At 49.6% G+C, this 9,038-nt stretch overlaps 1 long non-coding RNA gene across 3 annotated transcripts; it reads left to right on the top strand.

The window, feature by feature from the left end:
* Positions 1 to 538: 538 nt before the first annotated feature.
* Positions 539 to 9,007, top strand: LOC107145770. 3 transcript variants are annotated; one of them, XR_007344547.1, is made up of 4 exons: positions 539 to 695; positions 1,173 to 1,328; positions 5,528 to 5,824; positions 7,724 to 9,007. It is a non-coding gene; the product is annotated as an uncharacterized LOC107145770 (long non-coding RNA). The 3 variants fall into 3 exon arrangements; XR_001503954.2 differs by lacking the exon at positions 7,724 to 9,007 and having other exon boundaries at positions 5,528 to 6,018; XR_007344546.1 differs by lacking the exon at positions 5,528 to 5,824 and having other exon boundaries at positions 540 to 695.
* The last annotated feature ends 31 nt before the right edge of the window (positions 9,008 to 9,038 follow it).

The raw sequence follows: 9,038 nt of genomic DNA, 5'->3' as shown, positions 1-9,038 counted from the left end.
CTCCTCCTCCTCCTCCTCCTCCTCCTTCTTCTTTTCTTCTTCTTCTTCTTTTTATTTTGCAAGGCTTGGGATTAAACCCAGGGCTTTGTGCAGCCACTGAGCTGCACCCTCACATCATACTGGCTCCTCCATTAATTAATTAATTAAATAATTTTTGGGGGTACTGGGGATTGAACCCCAAGGTGCTTAACCACTGAGTCACATCCCCAGCTCCCTCTTTTTAAAATATGTATACTTTTATGTAGAGACAGTGTCTCTGAGTTGCTTAGGGCCTGGCTAAGTTGCTGAGGCTGACTTTGAATTTGTGATCCTCCTGCCTCAGCCTCCTGAGCCACTGGGATTACAGGTGTGTGCCACTGCACCTGGCCCTAAATAAAACCTAAATAAAATTTTTTGATGCAAGTGATTTTATATTTTTATAACACTCATGATTTTATTCTTAAAACAAAAATTATTCTTTGACCAGTCAATCATTTACCACTCTGTTGACACTTTCTCTGGCGCATGCACTGGGCTGATGCTGGGAAGACAGAGACAACTGAACATAGTCCATGTCTTCAAAGAGCTCCCGTCCTGTGCACAAGCAACGGGAGGCACATCAGTGATCCCACAGGAGCAAGGCTGTGGCTGCTGTAGAGGAGGTTGCTCTCTGCAGAATTTGGAGGCAGGCTTGGGTTTTTCTTCATGGGAAAGGGGTGAGTTTGGGCATCAGACAACCCTCCCTCCAAGCCCTAATTTAATCCCTTCAAAGCTTGTGACCTCAAATAAGTTAATTTTCTTATCTATAAAGTAAAAATAGTAGCTAGGAGTGGTGGCGCCTGCCTGCAATCCCAGCGGCTGGGGAGGCTGAAGTAGGAGGATCATGAGTTCAAAGCCAGCCTCATCAACTTAGAGAGGCCCGAAGCAACTCATCAAGATCCTGTCTCTAAATAAAGGGGCTGGGAAGGCGGCTCAGTGGTTAAGCATAGCTGGGTTCAATCCTCAGTACCAAAAAAAAAAAAGTAAAAATAGTAGCGTTTGTGCTTTAAGGGTTTGTGAGAAATAAATGAGGTGCTGTGTGCAAGCCCAGCGCCTGGCATATACTAACTGCTCAATAAATGTCAGTCTTTTCATTCTTGGCTACGATTTCAGAAGTGCAGGGAAGGTCCCTCATAGCTTTCTCTGTCTGCTAGGTGACACCTGGAATTCCTTCAGAAGAGGGAAACCCCTTCATTACCCAGCCAGTGAAGGGCTCCAGTGTAAACAGCCTGGGACGGGAAACAGAGCGGCTGCAGCACACCTCACCACGTAATTTGCTGATGCCAGGGCTTCCGCTCTGGGAGGATTCGGTAAGAATAACCCTGTGCCCTGAGCACTTCTGAAAGCGCTGCCCCACCTCTGACCTCATTTCATCTCCCCAGCGCCTCTTTGGGGAGAGCAGGGCTCCAGGTTGGCCTCATTTCACTAAGGAGGGGCTTGTGTTGAGCAGGAAGTAAGTAAGCAGCCAGGTGAGCCAGCTGCCAGCCAGCCCAGAGCGCTGGGCCAATGCACAGAACAGGAGGGGGACGTCATTCTAGAAGGGAACGTGGGAAACCCAAATGCAGAGAGGCTCAGCGCCTCCAGGGGAGGAGGAGCAAGGTGTTGTCCACCCACTGCGTGGGTTTTCATCACTCTAGGCCTCAGTTTCTTTTTAAATTTTTTTTTTTTTTTTATAAAATGGCTGTAATAGTGCCCATTTTATAGGGCTCCTATAAGGAGAAAGAGGATAAAAAAAAATAAAGCAGGCCGGGCGCGTTGGCGCATGCGGCTCAGGAGGATGAAGCACGAGGATCACAAATTCGAGGCCAGCCTCAGCAATATAGCGAGAACTGTCTCCTTGTCTCAAAATAAAAAATAAAAAGGGCGCTACTGGGTTCAATCCCTGGGGGTGGGGAGAGAGGGGGGAGGGGGAGGGGAGAGGGAGAGAGAGAGAGGGAGGGAGGGAGAGTGGGAGGGAGAGAGAGAAAAGCAGCTAGTACAATGCTAGGTGAGAAGGCTGCGTTGGGCAGGGGCGGGCAGATTGGCGTTATCATCGTCCGATCACCAGCAAGCAGGAGTGGTGGGTGTGTGCTAGGTGCTCTGTGAGGATCATGAAAGCAAAGGTAAGTGAGTAGCTCCATAAATGGCCACGCTGTAACCATGGTGTAGAACAGGCCTGCAGAGGAATTCAGCAAGGTGGGCGGGGAGGAGCCAGGTCTGCAGGCATCTTCTGGTGCCTGTGTGGAGGGAAACCCCAAGGAACAACTCGTTTCTTTGGGGAGGAGGACTCCGGGACACCTTCTGCCAGAAGCCTGGTGCAGTGGCACATACCCATAATCCCAGCTACTCAGGAGGCTGAGGTGTGAGGGTCTCAAGTTCAAGGCCAGGTTGGGCATCTTAGTTGAGACATTCTCTCTCTCTCTCTCTCTTTTTTCCTATACCTGGTTCAGTCCCCAGTATAGAAAACAAACAAACGAACTAAACGGAGCCAGAATCTTTGGCCCCCAGGTCACAGGTAGAGATTGCAGGCACACCGATAAGTCCCGGAGGGTGAGGGAGACAGAAGTCCAAGTCCATACTAACTGCAGGGGTGGCACCATGGGTGATCTGAAAGCCACACAGGCCTGGGGAGGGAGGGCAGAGAGCTTTGCTGTGGTCCTTGTGCTGGGGGTGTGGGGTGGTCCATAAGGACCCAGGCTGCTGTCACCATATTCCTGAGAACTTCCTCCCCTGCCCCTAGCTGGGTCCCTCCTCTCCTTAGGAGTCATTTCTGCTCTTCTGTGCCCCTCCTGTCCTGTCCCAGATCTTCTAGTGGATTCCTATTGATTCTGACTTTGTTTCTGTCTTGGGTACCAGGGATCGAGCCCAGGGGCCACCTAACCATGGAGCCACCTTCCCAGCCCTTTTAATTTTTCATTTAGAGACAGGTCTCACTAAGTTGCCTAGGACCTTGCTAAGTTGCTGAGGCTGGCTTCAAACTTGCAAGATCCTCCTGCCTGAGCCTTCTGAGCCACTGGGATTACAGGCCTGCGCCACTGCATGCTGGCTGATTCTGAGTTTATGAAGGGGCCTCTGTAGGGGAGGCCAGAGGACCCCTCCACTTCTGAGCCACAGAAGTCTGGTCTGTTTCCATTTGAGTCCTCACTGTTTCTACAGCACCCTCCGCCTGTCCCCCCCACCCCCATCCCCTGCTGCTGGCTCCTTTCTGCTGTCACTTAACTGTTTAGATTGTTTATCTGTTTATCGTTCTCCTCAAACAAAACCCTCCCTCCCTTGGCCCCATTTGCTCCTCAGATGACATCTTCTCCTCCCCCCCCCACCTTATCTTGACAGAACTCTCTCCCTGCTTGCTGTTCTCCTTCTCATTCACTTTTCACACCACTCAAAATGGGTTCCCAAGTGGTATTGCTCTCCCTGGAATCACCAGTGGTTTCCAAAGTCACCCGTGAGCCACATCCCCAGGCCTCTTAATTTTGAGACAGGGTCTTGCTAAGTAAGTTGCCTTGGCTGGCCTCGAACTTATGATCCTCCTGCCTCAGACTCCTTGGTAGCTGGGATTGCAGGCGTCTCTCACCATGCCCAGCTTCCGCTCCCCCACCCCCATTTCTAAACCCAATGGCCATTCTCAGAATGTTTCTGAAGGACAAACTTACAAAAATTTACTTTAAAAGATCTTAACTAGCTTTATTTTCTAGAATCAGGCAACACTTTATTCCACAAAATAGAGGAAGTATTCTGATGGTCCCAGCAAAGGTGGTTGGATTTATAGCTAGAGAATGGCTTGAAGTGAGCAGGCACAGACAACAGAAGTGGAGTGGCATTACTTTCCTTGTAGGGTGGGGACAGGGAGACAACAACAGCAAAATAACCCATTGGGTAATATCAGGTTACTTCCACTTACATTTTTTTGTGTGAGGATTAAGGCAGAGGGAACTTTGTTATCATTTCAATTGAAACCAGTCTGTTTGGGAATATGGCTGTTATCTCTCTAATCCCGATTTCTCAGAAGCTGAGATAAACAGCTTAGTTTCAGCTTGGTGACATGGAACATTAGCCTGAGTGACTCCATTTTGACTTTTAGCTTGGTCAGCTGGGGCCTAGTACAGGAGCTTAGTCCAAAACAATGGCCTCCAGTATTTTCTATTTAGCACTGAATTGGGCAGCATTCGACAACGTGGGCCCCTGCTTGGAGAAGTCCACCCCTGTTCCCCAGGGCGGGGCCGCCTACCCCCTTGGGTTGGCCGGCCTCTCAGTTTCCTCTTCTGTCTCCGGCCCTGGGCCCTCCCTCTCCTGTGGGTGCTCCTCGGTTGTGTCCCGGGTGCTCGCCTCCTCTCCCTCCACACGTTCTCCCTGCATGAGCTCATCCCCCTCATGGCTTTAATTACCATTGACAGCAATGATCTCCCATGTGGGCTTGTCTTGGGGCGTGAACCCAGCTGCTTAGGAACCTCTCCACTGGGCTGCCTCGCAGGCCCTCCATCTCCACCTGTGAACTTGAACCATTTGAACAGCCCTCCGCACCTTCCTGCCGTGTGGTCATCATCTCAGCCAGCACCCTCACCCCCACCCAGTAGCCTGTTGGAAATTTGGATTTGATTATTGACTCCTCCTTCTGGGTCACCTCCTGCCCTCCCAATCCACATTCAGTCCTTCTGGTTTTTTTTTTGTTTTTGGTGCTGGGGATTGAACCCAGGGCCTTGTGCATACGAGGCAAGCACTCTACCAACTGAGCTATATCCCCAGCCCAGTCCTTCTGTTTTTTATTTGTTGCTGTCTCATTATTGGGGATTGAACCCAGGGTGCTCTACCAATGAGTTACTTCCCCAGTCCTGGTTTTATTTTTACATATTTTTTTGTACCAGGGATTGAACCCAGGGGTGCTTAACCACTGAGCCACATCCCCAGCCCATTTTATTTTTTGAGACAGGGTCTTGCTGAGTTGCTGAGGCTGGCTTTGAACTTGCAATCCTCCTGCCTCAGCTTCCTGAGTAGCTGGGATTACAGGCGTGTGCCAATGTGCCCAGCTCAGTCCTTCTGTTTGATGTGCCCAATTGTCCCTTAGTTTTTTCCCCCTTCTAATTAGCTTTACAATCTTCTACTTATGTCCTTTCTTATGACCCCACCCTGGCTTCTCTTATAGCCTCCTCTGGGGTTGCCTCTGCTTACTCCTGTCAGCTGACGGGGGGGGGGCGGGGGGGCGGCTGGGCTCTGCCTCACACCTTGGGCTTCTCTGTTCCCTTTCCCCAAGGTTTCCTCAAGCCTCTTTGAAAATCAGTGTCATTCTTAAAAGGGACAGTTTAGAGTCCATAGACCTACTTCAAATCCAAATGTCCCCACTTACCAGCTCTGTGACTTTGAACAAACCTTTTTTTTTTTTTTGTGGGGTGGGGGGTTGAACTCAGGGGCACTCGGCCACTGAGCCACATCCCCAGCCCTTTTTAGTATTTTATTTAGAGGCAGGTCTCACTGAGTTGCCTAGCACCTTGCCATTGCTGAGGCTGGCTTTCAACTCTTGATCCTCCTGCCTCAGCCTCCCGAGCTGCTGGGATAACAGGCGTGCACCCGGCCTTGAGCAAACCTCTTAACTGCTGTAAGCCTCAGTTCCCTCCAGTGTGACTGGGGCTCACTGTCTTAAGAAGCCTGTGGATCAAGCAGAGTGTCTCCAGCTGCTTGTGGATGCTAGAGAAAAGTGCTATCTGGAGTCTTTGTTTTTGGAAGATGACCCATCAGTTGTGACAGATAAAACCTCCAGCTCCTTCTAGCTCCTTCCTAGTGGGGGCTGAACTGCTCTGAAGACAAAAGCCAGAGACATCTGAGCAGGAAGAGGGTGAGAATCCTGAAACAGGAGAGCAGGGGAGGGACGAGGGAGGGACTTGCTAGAATAGAGGGGCTGCTGCTCATGGTGGCACACACTTATAATTCCAGCCCCTCTAGAGGCTGAGGCAGGAGGATCACAAGTTCCAGGCCAGCCTGTCACTTAGGCTCTAAGTAACTTAGATGATTTTTTGTTTTTGGTGGTTCTGGGGATTGAACCCAGGGCCTTGTGCATGCAAGGCAAGCACTCTACCAACTGAGCTGTATCCCCAGCCCAGGCTCTAAGCAACTTAGACCCTGTCTCAAAAAATTCAAAAAAAAAAAAAAAAAATTAAAAGGGCTAGGGATGCAGCTCAGTGGCAAAGTGCCCCCGAGTTCCCTCCTCAGTATAAAACAAAACAAAAAACGCCCTGAACCCCAGGGGATCTGCTTTTTAAATCTGAGCCACTTGCTAAAAATAGCCCCACCTCTCTTCCCCCCATGCCCCCCATCCCAATTTTTCCCAACTTTTAGTAAAATCCTCTTACAAGTTCTGCCTTATATTAGTCACATTTTTTTGGGGGGGGGGATTAAGGAAAGGGCAGAGGACTGCCCATCACATGGACTCTCCTTGCCCCCAAGTCTGGTTTAGGTAGCATCCTCCCTCTGTAGGTCTGCAGAAGAAAGAAGACCTGAGTGAACTCAGTTCCCCACAGAATGGGATGGAGAGGGAGGCGTCAGAGGAGAGGGAGCCCTCGCAGGCCGGGTCCCCGCCAGTCGCAAGAGTCTTGGAAAGCATGAGGCCGGGATGGGGCGCCGTGTTTATCTGAATACCAGGGGGAAAAGTGACTTCCCAAACCCGAAAGGGACATTAGGAGAGCACTGGGATCTGAGAATTTAATCTGAAGATGTGCTTAATGAAGGCTGCTAGCCCCAGGCTCAGGCAGAGGGAACTCTAGGAAATTTGGGAGTTACTATTTTTAAAAAAACCCATTCCAACAGCCTATTTTATGGATAGAAAGATGCGAAAATCTCATCAGAAGGCGGAGGCACACAGCTACAGCCTATCTCCTTGAAGATTTCCTTGGCGCCCAGGCCCTCCTCAGGGGACAGTGGTTTCTGGTGACAGGGGGTCTAAGCAAGTACAATCAGATTGCTGTCATTTGGATTCTGAAGGTCCCACAAAGGCCCAGGCATTGGAATTGGGAACAGTGCCAGGCTGTGGCCTGTTGGGAAATGATAGAATCTTCAGGAGGTGGGGCCTAGCAGAAGGTCCTGGATGGCATGCCCTTGGAGGGGATATTGGCATCCTGGTCCCTCCTCTTCCTCTCTATTTACTTCCTGGCTGCCATGAAGTGACAGTGTCACCATGCATTCCCCACCATGATGTGCTTCCTCACTGAAGTCCCCAAAGGAACGGGGCCAATGAACCGTGAAGTGAGCCAAATAAACCTGTTCCCTTATTAAGTGGATTATCTCAAGTATTTTGTTACAGTAACAGAAATCTGACTGATATCTGACCATATCTGGTAATGTCCATTTTGTTCATTCATTTGTTTACTTATATTTGTAGTACTGGCGATTGAAACCAAGGCCTTGTGCATACTAGGCAAGCACTCTACCCCTGAGCTCCAACCCTGGCCTATTTATTATTTATTGGTCTGGAGATTAAATTCAGGGAACTTCACCACTGAGCTACATCCCTAGTCTTTTTTATTTTTCATTTTGAGACAAGATCTCACTAAGTTGCTGAGAAACTAGCTATTTTACTGAGGCTGGCCTTGAACTTGTGATCCTCCTGCCTCAGCCTCTTGAGATGCTGATATTACAGGCATGTGCCACCATGCTGGGTTGGAAATATCCATTTAGAAAATTGTTATCATCCATTACTATGGTTTTAAATAACATTGATTTTCTTCCTCTGTGTTCCCAGAACACCTTCTGTCTATCTCCACTCATCTGTCACCGAGCGCCAATCTTGGATAACTGTATTTCTATTTAGATGTAAGAAATCTGGCTGATTTAACATGTGTTTTGCAGAAATAGAATTGTTATTTTGTGGTTCCATTGCGTATTCGGTCTCTCTTCCTCCAATTTTGCTGTGAGCTCTTTGAGTCAGGAATCAAATGGACAGTTCGCCTCTGGTTCCTCTGCCTCGCACACCACCGATGTGTCTGTCGCTGCTGAGGGTGTTAATTCTGTTGGGCTCACAAAACAATACTCCAAAGCCAGGCACTTGGACATGCTGGGTACTTTGAACTAAAAAAAGCAGCCTCAGAACCAGGGTCTCTCTGACTTTCTCCCCGTCCCCTGTCTTTTGCTCCCCCCTCCCCTAAGTGCTGGGAGGGGCCGTCTCTGAAGCTCCCTGGGTGTCCACCTGAGGGCCGCATCCTCTGGAGGACCAGCTCTCAGCACAGAGGACTAGAGTGACCTCACATCCACAGTCCACACGGACTCTGTCCCAGGCTTTTTTTTTTTTTTTTTTTTTGGCTCATTCATTTCCCGAAAATACTTTCCTTTCTTTCTGTTTTGCCTACACCCAGTCTCCCCTGCGAGAAGGTATAGAAGCTTCTAACTTGCATCAGGTTATCCGGTCCCCACTCTCCCAGGATGCAGTAAACCTGTGTGCCCTTTCTACGAATCTACTGCCATTTATTTAATGAGACTGTTATTGAACCTTCAGAGGGCACAGGGGATGCCCGTTCTGCCCCTGAAGTGCCCTGAAGATCCACCGTGGGGGGGGGGCGTCCTGAGGGCCACACCCGGGCAGAAGGGGCTGGGGCTTCGCTTGTGTCTTCACTTTAGTCTCCCGGGGTGTCCGAGCTGCACGGACGTGGCAGAGTGGAGAAGGGTGAGCAGCGTCCAGCTGAGGGACACCCTGGGCCCTGGGAGCTGTGTCGATGGGTCCCAAAGCCTACTCGCGAGATCTCTGCAAGAGACGTGGTTCCTCACTGGAGAAGTTCCTATATGGGAGTCACAGAGGATCATTGAAGTGTGGAGGCTGGACATTTTCTCCACTGGAAAGGACCTCAAGTTCATCACCTTCAACTCTCACCCACTGCAAGAATCTCTGACAAGTTTCATCCAGTCTTTATTTGAATGCCTTCAATGACGGAAAGTTCAATACCAATAAGACAGGGCTTTTGGTGACTTAATCATCTTTATTCTCTCCACGTCCTCTTTTTTGTCTTCCTAAATAAAATGTGATTTTAATCAAGTGTTCACCCTCCTCCATGGGCCAAGGGGAA

This window comes from Marmota marmota, unplaced genomic scaffold (genome assembly GCF_001458135.2).
Source record: "Marmota marmota marmota unplaced genomic scaffold, marMar, whole genome shotgun sequence".
NCBI classification, from domain to species: domain Eukaryota; kingdom Metazoa; phylum Chordata; class Mammalia; order Rodentia; family Sciuridae; genus Marmota; species Marmota marmota.
The sequence above is the reverse complement of the archived record's forward strand: the minus strand, read 5'-3'. Positions and strand labels throughout refer to the sequence as shown.